This window comes from Chelmon rostratus, chromosome 8 (genome assembly GCF_017976325.1).
Source record: "Chelmon rostratus isolate fCheRos1 chromosome 8, fCheRos1.pri, whole genome shotgun sequence".
Classification (NCBI taxonomy): domain Eukaryota; kingdom Metazoa; phylum Chordata; class Actinopteri; order Chaetodontiformes; family Chaetodontidae; genus Chelmon; species Chelmon rostratus.
The window spans coordinates 24016353-24038408 of record NC_055665.1 but is presented as its reverse complement, the minus strand read 5'-3'; the positions used below and the strand labels follow the sequence as shown (position 1 = coordinate 24038408).

The following is a 22056-nucleotide window of genomic DNA, read 5'->3' as shown; positions in this document are numbered from 1 at the left end:
CTCGGTCGGACGCAGTGACTTCCTGGAGTGTCATCACCTTGATGCTGCCTGGTAAGCTTAACAACAAGCTTAACAAGGGGACAAATAACAGAAGCTTTTCTAGGCCCTGGGAAAGCTTTAAAAGTATTACTAACTAAAAACTAAAAATAATGAGATCCAGTGATTAAAAATTCAGAATACAAGGATTGAGAATCAACCTTATTTGCTGTCTGAGGTGTTTCACAGACCTGTCACAGGGAATTAATGTTGCAGTGATGTGGGTGATCGCAGGGACAATTTGGTGGTGCCCTATCAAATAAGAATTACAGGTGTTGACAGACAGATTTTTTTTACTCTCAGACAGAGCCAGCCTTGCTGTTTCCCCCTTTTAAGATAAGCTAGTCATCTTCCATTTAACAGAGAGTGCTGATCTTGTGTAAAGTCCAGACGCCCAGAAATCCAGAAGTGTAAAATACTAAACCTGAACTCTTCGTGGTAGAAGTCTATTGTTCCAACGATGACAGAAAAAATAAACAAAAACCTGAAAAAATTATAGGTAGAGGCATCTGGTAAAGCAATCCTAATCTACACCCCCACCCCCCCCCCCCCCACCCCGCAGCTCAGCTACGCTCTGAAAACTCTGAACTTTGAACAATTGGATATTAAGGAAAATATCCGCCAATCTTTTCTGTTCAAACATTCCTGAGTGATGAGAGAAGCAGCGTGTCAAACGTGTCCTCTGTTGGACCGGGGTGTTTGCTCTCAGAGGGGCTCCCTCTCAGCCGGTCTGTGTTCAGAGAGGCCGCTGCCTGCTCGCATTCTGGTGTGATGTCCCCTTTCACCAGTGCACATCCTCAAAAACACACACACACAACAAGGCCCAGACTAATATCCTGCTTCACTCTGACCTTTACTTTGGCTTTCATCTTACTCAGCCCTGACCTCCAAATGGAAATATTGAAAAACGAGCACATGTTTAGTGTCAAGGTTGTAACCCGGACGAGTCTGACCTCTGACCTGTGCGGTTACTATTCCACAGAGGAGACAATGATCTCACTCAGGAAGAGGTGTCATGTGTTGATGTGACTTCAGAAAGTGGTGGCGGTGTGAGATTGAGGTACTCCAGTAACAGCTCCTCTGATACAAAAGAGAGAGATTCATCCCCAAAGCACCCGCAACAAGCACTGAGTCCATATTTAAAATGGGAACAGCATTCTCTACTATTCTCTGCAAGTGAGGCATGATACAGTATGGTGGGCATTTTCATCCATAAAAGAGCAGCGACCCGGCGCAGCCTCAGCCTCAACATGCCAGCTACTGTTGCTGACTGGTGAGACAGAAGCAAGGCTGCTCTGCAAACGTCTCTGATTTGGACCACGTCCACGGACGCTTGGCCCGGCCGCCACAATTTATAGCCTTTCCAAGCCACCGGCACTTTCTGTGTATCTGGTTGTGTTAAAACAGTTCTGAGGTCGTAAAAAATGCGCTTGATCACACGAGACGCGCTGTTAGAGGGAAGTAGAAAAGCATACGACACAGAATATCTAAGCATTTGGGACGAAATTTGGTGGTGTTGGCGTCAGAGGAGCCATCAGCGCTGACCACAGACACGCTTCCAAATCGTATTAGTCTTCCGTTTTGTTAAATCAGAAAGCAGAGTTCTTTCAAGCTGTTGATTTTAGATTTTATCTCAATGATTCTCGAGGGCGATGCTGCTAAAAGGAAGGGGGTGAGGGGAGGGATAAGCAAAAACACGTCATTTCCTTTTTGGCAGAACATCTGAAGAAATGGGTTGTGTGTTTGCTTACAGTATACAAGCGTTCAGGAATTACTGCTTGTCATTACATAAGTCAACACAGAGGAACACATAAACATCGAGACACACAAGCAATGTTAGTTATTTAGCTGGCAGCGCCGAATCATCTGAGCACCACTGAAAAAAAGTTATTTCAGACGCTAAAGTACGAGTCTCGATCTGTCCGTCCTTCTCCGAGGCTCGATGCAGTCTGTACTTAACGGACCTCAAATAGACAGAAGCAGCTCTGAATTACAACCTTCCCCAATTATCAAAAAAGATTTTCTATTTTTCAGAGAGCCAGCTGTTCGCTTCAGGCACCGTGTGTGTTTGGACCAGCTGCTGGGCCGCGATGCACCGCTGCTCCGCCGTCTGCCACAGCTGACCATGAGGGATATATGGGAGAAAAGAGTCCCAAAATACATGAGGGCAAACGGAGCTTAATGTGAGGCTATAAAACCAGATTCAGTCCTCACACAGACTCCCACTGCTCTTTCATTAGCTGAGATACACTGACTGGATTCTGTGAGACAGTTGGCTGTGCCTAACACGAGCCACACTGAAGTGCTAAAAAAAAAAAGAGCCGCAAAACACACATACACCCACGCAGAAGTGCACACAGACAGCATTTTCAGCAAAATGTATTTAAAAAAGTTAAAGCATTCCTCCTGTGATTTTAATGCTGGTGCATTGTGGTAAATCTGTGACATGTGGCCTGTCCTGTGTATAAAATCTGCAAAGTAACTATAGCGGTCAAATACGGTAGCTCTACAACTCTAAGCATAAGTTAGCATCAAATGGAAACAGACAGGTAGCTCAAAGCAACACTTAAATACAGCAGTTAAGTATATCTGCTCTGTCACTTTACACCACTAGACACCACCGTCACAGGAGATTAAACTACTTAACAGATTTACACACACAGGTACACACAGAGCTCTATAATTAGCACACATGCTCCTTTTTTTTATATCACTGTCAGATAGATAGATAGATAGATAGATAGTACAGCATTATTGCAGTGGGTAGGAATGACTTCCTGCTGTAATGGTAAATGGACTGCATTTATATAGCACTTTGTAGAGTCTACCAACCGCTCAGAGTGCTTTACAACCCACGTCAGCATTCACACATTCACACACACATTTGCACCAATAGGACTTGCCCAAGGACACTCAGACATGCAGACTGGATGAGCCGGGGATCGAACCACAGAGCTTCTGATTCATCTACCTACAGAGCCACACGTATTTTTGATGTGTTGTGCTACAATCCTGTTGTTGAAGTTGAATACTTGTATTCAACTTGTATTTTGTGTTGTGTTTGTGTATTGCGTATAGTCACACCTCATACAGCAGGTGCTTTGTTAGACAGTTGCTGTGTTGTCGTGTAGAGAATGGCCTGTATTAATCAATCAATCAACCAATCAATCACTCAGTTTAATCACTTTTTCACTTCATGGTGGTCTAAAGAAGAAAAATGCAGAAGGAGAAAACATAAGATGGAAATCTACAACAGATTATATAATCTATATCACAGCCAGTGGACGTGAATGAAAAGAGCCATGAAAGCGTTCTATGCCTCATTAAGAATAATTACCCACACAGCTCTGTGGGCCCTCAAAGGCTGCCAGTGTCACATGTGAAACAGATACCATCCATGGAGTTGGGCCCAAAGTGACCAATTAACATCCCCCACAAAGGAGTAGGCAGCTTGGCCGTCCGGAGGGGGAAAGCCTGGCCTGGGGAGCGACTTCATGATTGAAGACACGGCTGGTTGGGTCAGGGCAGGGCAGTGGTGACGGAGGGAGAAAAGGGCAGGGTGGGGGTTTCACGGCGAGGAAGATTAGCAGTGCACGGTCCGTAGACTTTGGCTGGGAAAGCGTGGGAACCGGTGACTTTGGTTCAGACAAGTCTTTGACTTTTGACTTGAATGCTGGCGTCGCTAAGCCCTCGTCCTCAGCTTGTAAATAGAGCTGCCAATCTCTTCAACCGCACGGTCCCATCTGTTGGACCCTTTCCGTCAATGTGACTGTCAGTCTGTGTCAGCGTAGGTCAGGGGAAATACGCCGCAGGAGTGGCGATCCGAGATGGGTTACCTTTTGAGGAGCTGACGCAGTCTTCACGCCAGGAAAATCGGAAGAAGTGCTTCTCAAGTTTGGCAGAAAATAACACTAAAATTCAACCCAGCAGTTCTCCTTCCCTAGAAGCAAAACTCTCCAGCGTGCCACTCGTACACAGCACATTCTCCTGACTCCCTGCTCATTCTGTCCCGGGCAGCTATTAATTGGGAAGTGTGAACAAACAAATGTCAACATTTTCCTTGTCTGCATTTTTGGTTTGTGTTCATCAAAACCAAAGTATGGTGACAAACAAACACACCCACACATCCAAACCTAAACGCGAACAAAAATGCACACACACACACATTCATGTATACACACAACGCATGCCTGTGTTTGTTTGTCTGAATACAGGTTTGACTGCTGTAATGCCTGCTCTGTCCCCTCAGGAGCCCTAAACTGGGCTGGGCAGGATAAACCCTAGAAAGCTTCCACATGTCCCCGACCACATCTGAAGTGCCCGCACCCTGTGCCAACACATGTGACGCCCGCAGCCCCATGTTCCAGAAGCCGTGGTAGCAACCCAAACGTGTAATCTACCCACTGGCCAGTGCCACCCCTTAACCTCGGACTGCTGCCATGCCCAGCCCAAAACGTTCAGCGGGGAGGAAACAGCTAATTAGTTCACCAGCAGGCCAAACAAGGAAGATGAAAGAACGAGTCCTTTGAAACTGATAAAATGCCTTCTCTGCCCCGCTTCCTCTGTGCTGCCCACGGAGTTCAAAGGGTGGGTTTGTTGCCACATTTTCACCGTAAAGATTTAGAAATTCAAACATTCTGCTACCTCAACCTTTTAATTTCCATCTGCCACCACCACAGAGAGCCCCGTCTGACAGCTGAAGGCTCCCAGCAGAGCCACTCCCTTCATCGCCGTTAGCTCGGTTCCTCAGTGTCACTGTGTGGTTTAGTTCACCCACAGGAGTAGGCTCCTTATCACAATGTCAACACTGTTCTGGAAGTTTTCTCACACCCTTTTCTCTTTTCAAATGTTTTCCCGTGTTTCACTTTCTGTGTGAAAAGCAATGTCCGGCACTGCGCTGCGACAAATTGCAAACACGAGTGCAGCAAATGTCAGGTCTTACACGAAAAAAAGATAAGATAAGATAAGATAAGATGAAACTTTATTTATCCCCAGCTGGGGAAATTTGGGCATTACAGCAGCAGAGATAGAGAACATTCGAAAAAAAAAAAAAAAGTAGACTATATATATATGTACATATTATACAAAATGCAGAGGTGCCAAAAACTGCAGTTCCTCGAATGACCACTTGAGGCCCCCATATTAAAATGCCCAGCTTTACAGCCGAAATAAACAGTCTCTATAGCTACACCTATTTTCCCCGTTCATGACAACTGTACAGGGGTTGAATGAGAGCTAGCTGCTTGGTTTCAGCAACTAGGCTTCATTCAACCAGCTCAGCTCCTCCCACGCTCCATCCGTTTGCCCCTTTTTGGATTTGTGGACGGTTGGTGCGTTCAATGGATAGATGAATGAATTCACATCACAAAGAATCTTGCAGCTATGCACATACAGAAAGCTTAAATGAAGTCACATTAAATAATTTGATCTTAAATTAAGTTAAATTGCTCGCATCGGCAAACAGATGAATGACACTTTTCCAGTTGTGTTTCAGGTAATATGAATAGTATACACATTATTATTAACTACTTACTGAAAAAAGTAGTGACATTACTGCTCTACTTACTCTGCAGATAAAGTAATTTGTTACATTGCTCGTTACAGTACTTTCATGACTGAACTCAGCTGCGTCTGAAACCTGCAGGAACAGAAAATGAGACACTGTGGTTTAACTGCTTACTACAACAATTTGGGAGTTTTGTGATTCACGACTTTTCTCATTATCAGGAGCAGCATTTCTCTTCCTTTGGTAGCAGCTAAGCTAATAAGTACTGGACCAGTCTGTCCACTAAAGTTACTGCAGAAAACACAGATATATGTGGGTAACATCTGGAATTAAGAAACTGTTAAATAACGAGACAGGAATGTACATTTTTGGCCAATCTAGTAAATAAAATACCTGACAAATTAAGACACTTGATTAAACTGACGCAAAAATCCTATAAAACCAAAATAACCACATAATGCAGACCTGTTAATTAATATGCAACATTACCTTCAATGGTCTGATGCAACCAGGGACATAAGAGTGGGAGCAGCTTTGGCTACAGCACAGCAGTGCCTCACAGCACTTACTGTCACATCATCCAACCATATTTCCAATGCAATTTTGAACATTTTCTGTAATATCATATCACACGTAGTGCCACAGAACATTCTTTAACGTATGATTTTACACTGAGGAAGAAATCATCTCCTTTAGCTGCCTGCTCTCTTTTCTTAACAAAAATAGGGGTCTGTGACTCACTGTGTGACTAAATAACTGGTTTCAATGGACAATTTTGTGTATGTGCTGACAAAGAAAAACTTGAACCAAAAACTTAAACCCTCAAAAGCCTTTCCACTTTCTGGGAAAACTTTTACATGATGTAATTCCACACAAGGCCGCGATGGACTCGGCTTGTGAGATTCCCAGATAAGACAAGAGGAGGGGACCTTCCTGCTCACAGTCCTCTACCCTTCAACGCGCTAATCCCGCTTCCAAATCAAAATCTGTCGGGTGTTTCGTCGCTCCCCTCCTTTCTTTCCCTGTGTGTTCTCTGAGCTGCAGCTTCAATGGAGGTGCCCTCTGCTCCGGGAGAAACAACCCCTATTGAGAGAGACCTGAGCCTAACATGATAGGGAGGCCTGCCCCTATTGAGCCTGTCTCAACCACAGTCGCAGATCAGACATGGAGACAAAAGCCCACAGGCCTTCGACAGGGAGAGGGCTCAAATGTTTGGCACTGAGATACGGCCTGGCAGAGATGTGTGTGGCCACAGAGCACTTCTCTATTCAAAGCTGTGTGGGAGAGGGAGTGCTTTCTTTTCATTAGAAGCAGAGCTGAGGCACTACAAGAGATGGCCTTCTTGTATGACATGTTTATCAGTAAAACCACTTGCTGAAAGTGATGTACAGTGATAGCCATCTTAACCCCGCTTCCCGTCATTTATCTGTCTCGCATTCATTAGTGCAACTGCAGCTTTTTCTTTTTTTTTTTTGGCTTTTTTTTTTTTCATGTTGAACTCAATTATTCAGGTCAAGTCAACAATATTTATGAGGCATCTGAATAAAAGGTGTCCCACAGTGTTTCATGAGGCTAAACCAGAACAAAGACAGACCAGCAAAGTACAGTAAAAGCAGGTAAAACCACATCAGTCATACCGAAAAGCAATAAAGAGGTTTAAAAGGTGTTAACGCAGGGCTATAAGCAACATTTTAAATACAGGAAATTTATTTTGCCAGGCTGATGCTTTTGGGTCCAGAGTCAGGTCCGACTTTATGTCTCAGGTCTAAAACAAGTCACTTTTTTTCTAAATGTACTACATTTGCAGAAATAATGAACTCCTTTAACAATATGTATTGATCACTTTCAAACAAACTTTACATTTATTGTTTTCTGAGCAGATGTTTCGCATGTTGCCGTCTCATTTCTGAAGACCACAGTGTTGTCAGGGTTTTTAGAAGAGAAGTCACAAGTGCTTAAAAAATCATCAGATTCACGACTCCAGTCTGACCCAACTGCAGGTCATGTGACTCAAGTCCATGCTGCAGGTAGAATCATCCTTTGAGGCAAGAACATGGACCATCAAAGATGACTGTGGTTTGAGAAGCATCTGAACATTCAAAGCTTCCTAAAAAAAGTTAATTTTTTTAATCAGCGTGAATCTAATGGTGGATTTATCCCACGCAAGTTGGCTTTAGCTGCTAAAAGCTGCTTATATATTATAGTGAGTGAAAAGCAAGTATAATGGCACTTTGTTCTGTATAATTCCACCTCTTGAAGGGTTGAGAGTGAAAAACCTTTGAGCTGGCAGTAAAATGTAGAACTTCTTTTGTGTTTGCCAGTAAAATAGTTGATTTTGAATAAACCTGAATTGAAGCTGTGGGGGGCTAACATTTGCGTAGCATTCAACAGGGCTGTGAGAAAGTCATCTACAGCGGTTGAGTTCGCCCACACTGTTGTTGCACCATAGACCAGTGAATCTGGATTCACTTCTGCTGGTGATGTCAGGGCTCCTCAGACCAGCACCAGCAGCCTCTCTGCAGCTGACCAAACAGCGAACACAGGACAGGACTGCTGAGGCTGTTCCCATAAACCCCGCCATCAGCACCATCTACTCTACCCCTCAATCACTGCCACGTGTTCTCTCCACACTGCACCAGGACTCCAGCAAAATACTGTTTGTTGCAGTTAGATGTGCAGTGTACAGCAGCGTCTCAGATAATCATACCGGTGCATTCAGCAGAAAAGTATGACATCTAGGCAAGATAAGCAAACACACAGTAAGACGGGGATTTGGCTTTGGCCTGAAAGTAAAGAAATTTCTTGCCTTGAGGGTTCAGACATGCCCACGTAAACATCTTTATTCTTAAATGTGAATATGATATGTGCCCCAGACATGCAAAGTAAGCCCATTTGGAAACCAGAGCTCAAGCAGGAGACTGGTAAATATTGAGAGTCAGCAGAAACTGAATTAGAAACTTGCTATCACAGGAAGCCGCCTGATGAGTTCACTGGTTTGGCCGACGGGGGGACTCACACTAGGGGACTCTGGCCAACAGCTGGAGGAAAGACTGAGTCATACATCTCCATCCACGTTCCAGTGTTTATAAACACACACACATATGCATGCATGCACGCACATGTATACACACAGGACAAAAGTAGTGGTGTTACTGCAGATTTAAGAAAGTCTTCAGAAATATGCATGCAGACATACAATACACAGCTATTCTACAAACACACAGGTATTGCATACTCACACACACACACACACACACACACACACACACACAGCCTCCCTAAACCCTGATTCACAACACAAAAAGAGGAGTCTGTTTAATCCTGCAGCAGGAGAGGACACACACTCCACGACGTCCTCATTGTGCAGCAGCACACCGTAGCGTCCTCTTGTTTTATCAACAGCGGCATGTGTGTCTAGACACTGTAAAAACAGCTGGTGGGGGTAAGAGAGTGGATCGCCCAGTGGAATGACAGACTTATCCCATAGTTATCACAGTTGGGATTAGAGGACAGAATCCAAAGATGAGAGAAACGGCGGGCTGAAGAGTGACCAAAACAAAGAAAAGAGCGGGAAAGGGAGAAAGAAAGTAAGAGGCGGCGAAGCTCTTTTATGAGGGTCAAAGACAAACTGATCGGGCCGCCAGCGTCTGGCTGGTGGGGTGACTGGAGGCAGCGGACCACTCAGAGCGGGCCAGTATTCACAGCTCTTTTAGGCTGTGATCAGCCAGTCGACCGGGCTCATTATATAAGAGCAAAACCACCAGACCACTCACCACCACCACCACCACCACCACCACCACCACCACCAGGCTCAGCTCAGCCTCTCTCTAGTGCTGCCACGTAGAGAGAGAGACAGATCCAGTGCTGGTCTCTCAGAGGCTGCTTCCTGCTCAGACGTGGTTTGAGCTGAAGGCACAGGAATAATTTAAAGCTGCTCTAGGAAAACTTATTTGGTACAGTTGCTCTCGTTTTAGTTTTTGCCCAACAACTTCATGTGTCAGAGTGAGGTCACTTGCGAGGAATCTTCCCAGGATACAGGAGGCAATGAACCAATAAAAGCACACGATCACTCTGTCCACAGAGAGGTACACTCATCAGTGATGGCTTTAGTACCTCCAACTTCACTACAGATCTACACCCCTTTGCCCTCCACTAAATCTGTGTTGGGCCCACGCTGAACTCACTGGATAACTATATGAAGCTGTGTGGATGTGCCAGAGTCACGTCCGGTGATTTCTGCTTTGTCATCACATGACCAGATTATATCATACAAGCTGATTAAAGTCTGATTAAAGAGCTTGTCGCAGGCCTCTGAATCGCCACCCGTATCTCCACCTTTAAATAGGTCAGGTGTCGGTCCCACTGGCAGCGGTTTCCATCATTTGGAGAAACAGCGAAGCAGTCAGAGCATGGATTTAGAATGGAGGAGGTGTCAACCATCTTCCTACATAGCTAACTAGCTACATAGCAGAAAACTGGTCACAAATTTGTAAGAGATTGACACCACTTTACAAGTTGTGGAAAGTTAACTTACTAAAGTAAGAACTCTTTAATTGGCTGTGAAAAAACCATAGTCTAAAATGACATTATAACAAATATCTCACTCACTTTCTGTTTCTGTCCACAGATACAGCGTTTGTGTGACAGGGAATACTGAACTGACCATTATGGAACAGCAAAGGGGGGCGAGCAGAGACTGACAACTTCAGTACAACACCATCAGGCTGGGCTTGTGTTGATAATAACCCCACGTATGTGCCTAGAGTTTGCTGTTGTCCACCATCAGTACCACAGGAACAGATGGTGTGAGATTCAACTGATTTACAGCAAAACTGTGATACAAAACAAGAAGAGCATGCTTATCTTTTAGTGAAAATGCAGCAAGTTTTCAAAGTTTCTGGTTTGTGTCAGTAATCCATGTCCAAAAATAAAAAGAAGTCCACCCAGAGAAGATGCCCAGAGGTTTCACATTTGAGCAACATTTAATAGATGGCTGTGAACCGAAAAGGCCCAGGAGAGTTCTGCTGGAGGCGCGACACCGGCCAGAGCCCACTCTAATTTCTCTGGAAGAGGAGTTTGGAAATCCCCCTCATAGATTACTGTAAAACATGACCAGAACATTTTTTTGTTTCCATCACGGCAGTTTTGCGGAGGTGCGAGGTGACAGGGCGAGGAGGCGTGGGTGTGAAAGAGTGTGCAAGAGGAAAGGCTTAAGAGGGGAGAGAGAAGGAGGGAAGGTGGAAGAGAGAGGAAGAAAGAATGAAAAGACAACAGAGAAGAAGGAAATGGGGTTCATTCTATGGCAGACTGCAGACCTTTATTAGGACTTAAGTCTGTGAGTGTTGTGGTGACCTTATAGAAGCATGCGATATACCACTGGATCCTAGCCTTTCTTTTTCAGACTCACACCCACAGCCCCTCTCAGATCAACCCAAGCATCCCTTCATCAACACCACCAGGGGAAATGGGATGCTGTTTAACACTATTAACTTTGTAAAAGTGGATTCTGTCCAAACCTGAACTGTCGGGTTATCTTGGTTGCTGAAGTTAGACCATTCATCCATTACTTTTAGCTATCTGTTTCGTCATTTCGTCATTTACTGGTTAGATGTCTCCTCTTGCTTGTTAACTAGTTTTACTCACTAGCTCAAACTGTGTGTTTTTTGTTTTGTCTCAAATTTAGTTTAATCCTTCCACATATGTCCTGGCACCTGAAGTGCCCCCTTGGTTGGGACTGTGATACAACGTCACCTGGTCCGAGCCTGCCCGAGGATCTTTGTTGCAGTCGTTGATCCCTGCTCATTCTTCAGGAATTTATTGCATGAAAATGTTGAAGTTTATAGGAACTGAATATGTGATTTGCAGTGTCAACCCAAAATATTGGTACTGGCCTTCAAAAACCCTTTCCGGTCAAAACCTTCAGGAGATGGAAAGAGAGGGAAAGAAAGCGGGTTAAACCTCCACAGTGCTCTTTAGTGGTTTCCGGTGCACAGTGGAGGCAACCAACAAACCCAGTTCAGTGAGTATGATGTGTTCTCACGTGTTCTCGAACATTTTACATTAGAATAAGTGGGTAAGTGTGTGTTGGAGGAGTGTTAAAATGGAAGAAACAGAGAAAGAGGGAGTGAAAGGCAAAATGAATGTGTTCATTCATGCTGGTATGTTCATGTGTGTGTGTGTGTGTGTGTGTGTGTTCATGCACATTCTCTACGTTTGAACTGCAAAACGTACAACAGCCATGAATCTGAAAGGAGGTGAGCACCCGGACTGGTTCTTGTCAAACACAAATACTGACCTGTACGCTCAAACCGTTGACCCGTTCCCTTCAACTCCCCCAGAAATGATTCTCCTCCTCACTTATAAATTATCTCTGGCCCTCCAGCCGTCCCCCATATCTTTTCTAGGAACCACTCACAAAGACAGAGCGCAAGGAGGGAGCGTGTGCATGGCTTGAGAGCAAGGCTGCCGTCAATCATTTTGCACTTAACGATGGGATATCCCTCATCCGATGGGGGGTCTCTGGATCAGTGTCGGTGTCAATCATTTAAATTATACACCCATGCGGAGTCGGTCCAGAGATGCTCTTGGGTTTCAAAAAGTCAAATTCTGCAGGTTTCATGGTAAACTTAAACCACATCTTTTAAAAGATCTACATGTTGGGTCCACGCTTCACAGGAATGCATTTCCTGATTTTGAGGAAGCATCACTGCACTCATTGTTCCACATGGCCACAGCAGTCATCCTACACTATATAAATTCTATAGGCATCAGCAATCAAGTGGAAACAGTAGCAACATAAGACTGCTGTGGTCGAGGTCCTGCTGTGGCTACAGAGCGGCTCACATAAGGTCTCACAGAAATGTGACCAAAGCTGTGACCTAACACTGAACCACACACTGATCTCAGACCAGACTGACAGGACATGTGAGGACTTTTTCATCATCACATACAGTAACCATTTCATTCTCAAGGAGTTTTCGTCCATATTGTTGTTCTATGTCTCAGTAGTGCCTGACATCCAGGCCGAGTGCCACAGGGTATAGCCATAATTTTCCATTCACTTTGTGGTAGTAGCAGCAGCAGCAGGTTAAGTAATTTCTAAGGTTACTTTAGCGAACAGTCACCTGGCCCCCTTCAGCTGGAACCTGACCGCATTTTCTGCTGCCATTGTACTTGCCACAATTTTCATTACAGCGTTGTCCGACATCTTTAAATCGATACCCATCACCTCTCCATCCAGCTGCGCTGAGTCCTCTGACCCGGTCCCCTACAAATGAATGTCCTCTGCTTTCAGTCCTGGCTGCTCTTATACTGTATCTGCTCATGTTTAAGACGGGGACAAGCATGAGAAATTGGATCATCTGTCTGGATTTGTCTTGGAAATAGCTCAATCAGGGATTCCTCTGAAACTACAGCCAGGAAAGCAAGTCACATCATTTAGTGGGGCAGGCGGATCAATATGGCTGACACACGGTTAGCACATGTTCACTGGATGTCTGTCAGGATGAGTCAAAAACAAATGTAAGCACATGGCTAGCAAAACCCTTGTAAATTTCTGAGAATGTACACAACGTGTTGAAAGAGTCTGAGTTAGGCACTCTGAAGCAGCAATGTGACAATGAAGTCAGAGATGTCTGTGCTCATTTCCCAAGGAGATGAAGCACCGACACACGTCTTAAAAGCAAACAAAAAGGTCTTCGAATGACCCTTTTCTCCTGGACACACAATTTCAGAGGTCTGCACATGCCAGAAAATCATACGCTAGCTGACTTCTGCCCTCTGACACAGATGACTGGCTTTCTGTCCAACACATGACAGGTGCAGCCGTGTTTCCCTGAAAACCATTCCTCCAACACCTCGCTCGACACACGATACAGCACCTGACCTAAAACTAACAAACTACACACTCACAAGCCCCATGAAAAGGTTTGACCAATTTATAAAAGCCAGCTTGCGGGCCTTTAAGGACTTTGCTGGCATTGAAAAGTAAGAGTGAAGGTTTTCTTAAATGATCCTAATTGCACACAGAGTGAATGGGAGGTTTATTTATGGACTCTGCCTCCTGCCTGCAGGTGTAGCACCGAAGAATGGAAAACTCTGCGAGGCCTGGTGCACATTAGCTGCTATGTGCATGTTTGTATGCATGACTGCATGTGCACATATTTATGTGTGTGTCAGAGAAAGCGAGTGCCCGTTTGGTGTACTGACGGGAACCTTGACACACCCCAGAGCTGCCTTGAGGTCGGTCTACAGTGTGTTAAAGGGGAAGTTCCCTCTCTAGTGAAAATTTACAAATGGCCACAATGAATCTCCTCTAACGACTTAATGGTAACGCAAGCGTTGGCTCAAGTGCCGTACATGAAAAGGGAGAGAGATGACATGTTTGTTTCTGCTTTACATTTAACATATTTAACTTTTTTGGCCTATGTGAATGTTGGAATGTTTGGTCCAAACCAAAACATCGGTGTCGCTACCGAGGTATAATCATCCAGGGAAAACTGCTAAATGTGGCTCGTTGGTCTAGGGGTATGATTCTCGCTTAGGGTGCGAGAGGTCCCGGGTTCAAATCCCGGACGAGCCCAAAGTGTAAAGCTTTAAATACTCAGCTTTGTCTTGAAACCACAACGAACCAACAGAATCTTGCTGTGGTGAGTCCGTATCAGCAAGCGGCTTTGTTCAATAGCAAGACCCTGGAACTGAAGCACCTCATAGCCCCAGAGTTCCATGTAGTGGTTTAGGTCAATGGTCCCCAAACTTCTTATCACTGCTGACCGGTGAACACTTGACAGCCGGGAGAGGGGGGGTGGGTTTACGTAGATTGTTTATATTGTAAATATAATAATAAACGTAAATCACTGTGTACTCATGTGCAACTTTATTAGCAGCTTTCTCGTAACATTGCGGCAACAACATTGTCTTTTTATCCAGGCTGCTTGGTCTCCAAGTGGCGAAGCACTTTTGAAGGCTTCATTGCGTCATTAGAGAGCCGGTTGCCGCATACGATGCAGAGTGGGCTAGGCGTGTGGGAATCACCAGTCGCGATAAATCCATATTTCAAGTAGGACTCCCGGTATTGTCTGTTAAAAGCTTTCTTTTTCTTGGAAGTCGTTGGCTCTTCTTCTATCTCTTCACTGGGCCCCGTCACAAAAAAACTTTCCAAAGACGTCTGTTTTTTACTCATTTTGCTAGCTTGTGGGTTAAATTTGAGCGCTCAAGTGACAGAGATGTAATTGATTACTTCTTGTGCGGCCCAGTACCAATTGATCCACGGACCGGTACTGGTTCAGGTGATGTTTCTACCCTTTTCACCTGTCACGCCAGATGACTGGTCAGCTCTGAAATTGGCCTCATTACATAACGTGGTGGCTCGTTGGTCTAGGGGTATGATTCTCGCTTCGGGTGCGAGAGGTCCCGGGTTCAAATCCCGGACGAGCCCGTGGAAAAACCTTGTCATGAGGTCCTTTTCCAGAATTTAAGGAATCGAGCAATCCAACTCACAATGGGACCTCCTGTGTTACATATACCAAAGATCTATGCAGTGATTTTTCATTTTTTTCCAAAACGCTGGTTTCTGTGTTTCCCTGTGTTCATAAAATGCAGCACTTGGGAAACGATGACCTCACTTTGGGCATGCCTATTGTGGAATGCAGAAAGTGAAGAAATAGGTGTCAAATACTCAAGGATAAATAAATAATGAGCTACTATTGTACTGTGATAGCCCAGTCAACCTGCCAGAGCAAAGAATCACCAGACCACCTGAAGCAGACAGACGGGTCTTTCAGTGCAATGTGATGTGAGACAACAGCACTGAAACCAAGAGTGTATACTTCATGTGAACTACTTTGTGTGACATTCAGTATGAAACTTTACAAGAATTAAATGCATGATACTGTACACTACATTTAGCATGTATGACAAAGCCAATAATATCAGTTAAAAGTGGGACTGGGTTAAAAGAAATCTTAATACACCTACAGTAAATCATACGTCTACTATGGTGTAAATTTACAGTCCATGTCGAATCTTTCCATTTGCCGTTGGTCCATCTTTCATGTACGGCACAGGAGAAAGTGCAGGAATGTATAGGGCATGGACGACACATCAAACACACAAAAGAGACTGTTAATAATTTTTAGAGCAGAACGGAAGCAACGCCTCAATGGACGGACTGTACAATACTTCAGAAAATGGGCCAATGAGTTCAACAAATATTTGGCTCCAAGTTAGTATAGCTATGTTTTTGTACTTATTATTGACAAGGCTTACACTGATCCAGCAGATAGCTCACAATGGCTAAAGGTAAAGTTCAGCAACAGGTCACATGCTACTAAGGACCCGGGGCCGTTGATGTAAAATCTAACCAACTGGAGCATAACTTATCTTTAACTCCTGTACTTAACAAAATAAGAAAGACCTGCCTTATTCTGGCCTGTTAGGACTGAATATGAAGTCAAATGTTTAGTCAGTGTCAATTTTTTGCCCATGTAAGCTGCAGGTTTGTATTCACTGTGAAGCCACAGAGTAGCAGGTTTGCCTATTGTTTCCAGATCCTGTAGAGGCCAGATGCCCCCATCTGTTTCCTGCTAACATGGCAGCCATAATTGAGTTCAAGAGGATTGCCCTGTGAATAAAGCCCTCTAAATCCATCCCTTCCCCTCAGGAGGAAGAGAAAGAGCACACATCAGCTCCGATCCGTCTCTTCTCAGGATCTTACAGCCTGACTAAGCTTTTCCCAATGAATGCCTCCAATCAAATGTGCCGTGTAAGGCCAGCATGTGCACTCTCATTCCTAAACAAACGTAGTCATTAGCAGGCCAAGCACTACGCCAGTCAAACTTTGTTCGGAGAGCCAAGCACATTAATCAGAAAGATAAGTAGCGTGTTCTCTTTCAACATTTCTGCCATGCTGTTACATATCTTGGTATGGCAGGATCGCTGAGAAAAAGCATGCTCGTGACAAAATGAAGAGACATCAAGGCGGTAATCGAGCTCTGTGTGCTGGCTTTTTGAGCTCTGTTTCAGGTTTGCTTTAGAACAAGAGTTTGACCGCTTATCTCACTGTTTGTACAGGTCCTTTTTTTGTAATCCTATTTTGAACATATTGTGAAATGTTTGATTGATTTCAACTACATTTCACGATTTTCACTCTATTTTGCTCTAAATGAGCAAGGAAAAATATACTTGTGAAACTAACTGGAGGAATCTTGGCAATAAGGAATTTATAATCTTCAATAATCTTCTAAAAGTTTCATGATGGACTACAACAGCACATTGTCTTGTCCAAAACTGCCATTAGAGAGCAGACAGCCACTGAGCCTCTAATTTACTTCTCACTTTCATGAGTCATGATCCCCACCTAGCAACACTGAGCTCTGAGGCTCGCCAAAAGGAGCGTCTTAAATTCCTCATCCTGAGCAAATATGCAAGCGTAGGGCTCCTTAAATCAGGAGGTGTCAACTCATGAATGTACAGACACACTTGTTGGTCAAACAGCCTTGAAAACCGAGCCGCTGTTGACTCAGGGAGGGCAGCCTTGAGTGGGTGGAGGTAGCGGACATGTACGGTTCTTCAAACACGCCCAGTCCCCTTGAGGCAGCCTTTTCATGCTCCACAGTCCAGGTCCCTTAGGAGCCTGAGTGTTGCCGGGAAAGTGTCCAAGCCTCTAAAGACATCAGCAACTCTGTGAAGCCTTAGGTCCAAATATTCCCTTTTGGCTGGTGGTGCTTTAGCATTCATTGGCCATGTTCAGGTGACAGTGTGGGCCTGGACAGCCATGTCCTGCTATACAGGTGTTTGTGACTCTCTCCTAATGAAAACACACTCTACTGTCCAAATATCTGTCCTTCAACTGGAGCAACAACCGATGAATACTCTACAGCTGACTCATATTGTGAGTCCATTAGTTTAAACAAAAGAAAAAAAAAACATGAAGCTAAATCCTTGTGACTTACACAAGTGCATAAACAACAAGCAAACAAATCTGCCATGGTTAGACAGATGTCATTGCTTGCAGTCAAGTGTCCCCTGGCTGACCTGTCTTAATAGCACAGGAAATGTCCAATTAATCTGTTTGTGGTCCCACAGAGAGCCAATCCAATTTCACAGGCTGTCTCAAAATAACTGTCTAATTCTGTAGTCAATGTCCAAGAGGAGCAAACAGGTGAATCACCTCTGTGACTTCACTAAGGTGCCATCAGTACTAAAAAGTGGACATGTTAAGCTAATGTGAGGGCCCCGCTAAAATGTGTTTTCCTGTTGTCAGAAGTAGATGTTGACGGTCCCAAAGACCACCTACACGGCAGCTTGTTCTCTAAATGCCGCCAAATGTGACAGAAAAGGATTTTTCTCTTCACAAAGCAAACATCACTGCTGTTAAAACACAAGGAAAGGCCATAACGCTGTCACCAGTCAGGCTGTAGCTCACGGTCAGCGGTAAAGGCCATGTCAGAGAGACACAGCTATGCCTGGAGTTTGCTGTTGTCAATGTCCTTGTTCGTGTTGGATTTGTTGGTGATGAGAGTATTTGGGGTCAGGGGAGGGTTAATGGTGGGGAGTGGGGTTTTTTTTCCGAGCTTCTCTCTCGTTTCTCTGTACCAGGCTGTTGCTAACTGTCGGTTTGCAAGCTGGCCAACGTTCACACAGTTTATTCAAAAAACAAATTTGTACCATCGACTCCTCTCGCACAACTGTCTGCAAACCGCTCCTCTTATTGGAGCGATTCATGCTCCGATTAAGTAAAAGTGGATGGTGCAAAGTGAATAAGCTACGATAGCATTTTCCATTCTGGACTCTCCAGCTCTCGCTCCCTTGAAAGATCAGTGCGGGCAAGATGGAAACATGGAAAGTACACAAAAGCTGAGCCTGGGTTGCCGCCGTAGCTCATCTGGTGGAAGCATGTAATTTTATTCAAGGTAACAGTGCGTTTTATTTGGTCATCTGTCAATGGCTTCTTATCACCTTTACCCTTCTAGTTGCTATGACTTCTGGAGAAACATGGGAAACAGCAGATGATATGTCAGAGTGAGCAGGGAAGTCAGTGAACTGTAAGTTAGCCTCTCTATTGTTTGCTGTTGTTTGTATCGCTCACTTGTGATGGACCATGATTATTACATTTCAGTGGCAATGGTGGTTGTTTAACAACTTCCCGATGTATTTAAACTCACATTAACTGACAGATTTACAGCTCTCTATCGCACAACAATCATTAATACTAACCTCCTCACCATTTTTATGGAGCTGCAACCACATAAAACCTGTCAATCAACACAGGTTCTGTCTTAACGAGCCATCTCGCCAACCTTGGAATTTGTACATAAAGGTCATGTATCCACTACGTTGCAGAACACTGAAACTAAATACTACCTTTGAATTCTTGCTGCTGTATCTTTGTTAAGACATGGTAAGACCTCCAGCACTCCAATATAAACGGACAAAAGCGGCATTGAAGAGATGAGGAGGGACGAGACAGGAGGGGCTGAAAGAGGTGGGATGCTTGAGATGAGCTTCATAGACAGGTGATGAGGCTCAGGCTGTCTCCCTCTGTCTGGGGAGAGCTAATGGCTTCTCCGTTATCCTCACTGAATGAGGACCATCTTACAAAAAAACACAAAAGTGAGCTGAGGAGGTAGGGCCAATTAGGGGGACCTGCTGCTGAATAAACAGCATCACAAGTGTGCGTCTGTGGGTGGGTGGGTGCAGATACAGTCAGATTGACAGTGTGATCATATTACATTCTTTTTGAGCCAGCCCTGAACAACACAGCTAAGAGCACTTATGTGGTTGCAGGTTAACAGCCTATTTAAACTGGTTTATGAAATGTATGTAGAGAGTGTGTGTGTGTGTGTGTGTGTGTGTGTGTGTGTGTGTGTGTGTGTGTGTGTGTGCAGAGCTCAAGTTGGGGTTGGTTACTGGAGGGGAAAGTCTGGCCGATCCACTCCAGTCCATCAGAGGAATGTCTGGTCACCAGCGATGCGTGCGGTCAACCTGGAACACCTGGACACACCTGGGACTACCCCCGCACACACACACACACACACACACACACACACACACACACACACACACACACACACACACACACACACACACACATACATTCACACACATATCCATGGGGCTCTGTGGTCCACCTCGCGAGGGGGATTGACAAGCGCAGCTGCACGGCATAAAGTCTGAACAGAGAAAGTTTTGTCCCAATTTCACCGCTCAGTTAAACAAGGGCTTGTAATCTGACTGCCAACATCATCGAGTTGAACCTCACAAAACCACTGTCATCCACCTCTGAACAGCCTGTAATATACAACCACTTACTGGTATTTTCACATGATTTCTGCCCCACCCAGAGGCAGTGCACTGATGTCAGAGTCCCTCTGCAGTGGTCTTTGGAAAACTTACATACACATCAACATGATGAAATTAAAATAAAAAACGCGAGTAGCAACGTAGCCGATGTTTCCACAAACATTTGGCCTCCAAATTCAAGTTCTTGACTGAAGGTTTGGTGCAATTTAAAGGAATAGTTTGAGATTTGGGGAAAATACAATTCCTTTTAGATGGGATTGATATGATGCATGCACAAAACACAAAACTAGAGTCAGGAGCTTATTATCGTATCTTATCTTAGCATAAAGACTGTAAGCAGTGGGAAACAGCTAGCCTGGCTCTGGCCAAAGATAAAAACAAGAGTCTGTAATGTTGTGCATTGGCACAGTTGTGCTTTGAGCTAAGTGCTAACATCAGTGATAATTTAACATGCTGGTGTTTAACAGGTTCACCAGATGTACTGTTTACCATCTTAATTTAGTACAGCCCAGGCTGGTGGGAATGTCATTAGATCTGCAGTATTGGATATATTAGCAATTTTGACTTAACAATGGTGCTAAATGAAAAGTCAGAGGACCGTCAAGGTCAGTACATTCATTTTGTGGAGATGGGGAAATTTCACACAATCCAACCAATATTTCTTGAGAAATATTGCTTAAACCAAAAATGTGAACATCTTGGTGTTGCCAGAGGAAAGGTCATCAGAGATCAAAGCCGGGAGGCGTCATCCTCTGGGGAACATTCATGTCTGCACAAACCCTCATGACAATCCATCCAATAGGTTTCATGTGTTTAACACGAAAGTGTACAAAAGTCGTTGTCACTGTAAGATTGCCTGGCAAATAGCTGTCGCTGCTTTCAGCCTTTATGCTAAGCTATTTGCACACTGGCTTCAGCTTATTATTTATGTTGCAGGCTTGACATGGTATCAGTCTTCTCTTCTAACTCACAGCAAGACAGCAAATAACTGCATGCGTCAAACGTTTTACTTTGTCAGAGTCCGTATCATTGGAGACTCATAGTTTACTCCTTGTCTTACTAAGTCAAGACTTACATGTGAAACTATTTACTTTACAAGCACTTCTCCATCATCACAAACATCCATCAGAGGATTTGCTCCAGGATGGGAAATGTTGATTGTGCGATGGACAGCGGCCAGAAAGCTGAGACATTGATAAATGTAGATAGATTACCGAGGTCCATGGGAACTCAGTCTCGCAGCACAAACAAAGCACTGCTGTGATACACCAACATAGGAAACTCGCAGCACAATGCTTTTCTAAGTCTTGACTGTGCAGAAAACAAACTTTGTCTTCGTGTCATGCTGTGACTCAGTGGGAATCACAGTTCCAGACTGCATTGGCTAAAGCCAGCTTCGGGTCATGGAGCTTTTTTCTCACTGGCACCTTTTACCAGTTGTGACATAGTTCTACTAGAAAGCATGCACCGTTATTAAAAACCTTATCAGGCCTTGCTAGAGACTCCGACCGGCTGGAGCACATTACGTTTCACATGGAAAACTCTGCTGTCGCTGAGCAGCAACCAAAGCATGACACATACCCAAACGAGCAGATCCAGAGAGCCGCACAGACACAGAAATGTTTCCATTTCACAGTTAAAAGTTTGGCATATTTGTTGCCATTTGTTTGTTTGTTGCTAAATTTATTTATGTCGGCCTTGGTTAAAGGAAAACGCAAACCTGGTGAGGAAGAAAAATCTTTTCTGGTAGCAGAAGCTGATGAGCGTAGCAGCCAAACCAGAGCACATCTAACATGAGAGCCTAATGACTTCCAGTTGCTACAGAGGGTTATCGGGGCCGCCGCCATTTGGCAAACCAGCACATCCTCAATGCCCTATCAGAGCAAAGATTGTTAATTCTAGTCTTACAGCTGACGGGCCATCTTGCAATGTCATACATGGAGCCTGTGGTTACAAACGGGGCATCTGTCTGCATCGATGTCTGAACATGGGCTTTCCATTTTTTTCAGCAGTCATGTGCTCTAATGATGCATGATGCTCGTCAGTTTAAATTCCTAAATAAACAAATACTACAGTTTAATGAAGGGGATCAGTGTGACTTTTCTAGGGATCTAGCACTAAAGGCGTGATTGACAGCACCATCTCTCAATCAGGGACCAACTGCATTTAAGCGCAAGCCTATTCATTATTGTCAGGTCTGATGTGCAAACAAG

General features: G+C 44.4%; 1 protein-coding gene and 2 non-coding genes across 3 annotated transcripts in view; 2 read left to right on the top strand and 1 right to left on the bottom strand.

Moving 5' to 3' along the window:
• Positions 1-22056, bottom strand: part of me1 (malic enzyme 1, NADP(+)-dependent, cytosolic) — a 78027-nt gene that overhangs the window by 51521 nt on the left and 4450 nt on the right. The window lies entirely within an intron of this gene.
• Positions 14052-14123, top strand: trnap-agg. Its single transcript has one exon. It is a non-coding gene; the product is annotated as a tRNA-Pro (tRNA).
• trnap-cgg lies at positions 14907-14978 on the top strand. Its single transcript has one exon. It is a non-coding gene; the product is annotated as a tRNA-Pro (tRNA).